Below are 865 nucleotides of genomic sequence, written 5' to 3' on the forward strand. Positions count from 1 at the left end.
GGYTACAACCATACAGTACTGTATTTTGCCTCCTTTCCACCTTTTCCCGCTTATAGCCCGTTCAGCCAKKKTCTTTACTAAGTTTACAGCTGCAATTGTGGATCTTGCCTTTCTGAATTCGAATTGATTGGGTGATAACCCACCGGCATCGTCGATTGCCTTATTTAGTCGTTGTTATAAGATCTGCTCCAGAATCTTTCCAGTGGAGTCTAACATGGAAAGGGACCGGAGGTGGGACGGTTCTCTCATTGGTTTGTTAGGTTTCGGCAATAGTGTCAGGTTTTGCCTTTTCCATATGGTGGGAAAGCGGCCTTCCTGGATGCATGTATTATACATAGTTCGAAAGGGGTCTATGTTTCTAGCAATCGCTGTCTCTAGCACTATATTCGGAATTCCATCTGGTCTCGGGGCTTTACATGGGTTTAACCGTTTACAAGCTTCTCGGACTTCTTCATTCGAAACAGCCGGGATAGCCTGGTTTGTGGTACTCTCACGATCTCCTGATGGAGTGGGGGTTGGATAGGGAAGAGGACCGACACAAATCTCTCAATTGTTGAGGGCATTTGCCCGCCAGTGCGGAGTTTTCCCATTACCATTTTGTAAGCGAGTCCCCAAGCGTTGTTTTCGACATCGTCGCACAGTTTAAAAAAAACCATTCCTGTTTGCTTTTTTTAATTCATTGTTTTAATAATTTTCTTTTCTCCTTAAAATGTTTTTGGAGAGTGGTGTGTTCAGGCAGAAAACTTAAAATATAGAGAAGGTGCAAATTGAATTCTCTATGATATTCGATTGGACGGCTAACAGAACTTATAAGATTGTGATAGGGAATTCACTATTCTCGCTGCTATTTAGCAGAATTGAGCAC

The sequence above is a fragment of the Bactrocera latifrons genome, unplaced genomic scaffold, assembly GCF_001853355.1.
Source record: "Bactrocera latifrons isolate USDA-ARS-PBARC rearing strain unplaced genomic scaffold, ASM185335v1 scaffold_1313, whole genome shotgun sequence".
In the NCBI taxonomy this organism is placed as follows: Eukaryota; Metazoa; Arthropoda; class Insecta; order Diptera; family Tephritidae; genus Bactrocera; species Bactrocera latifrons.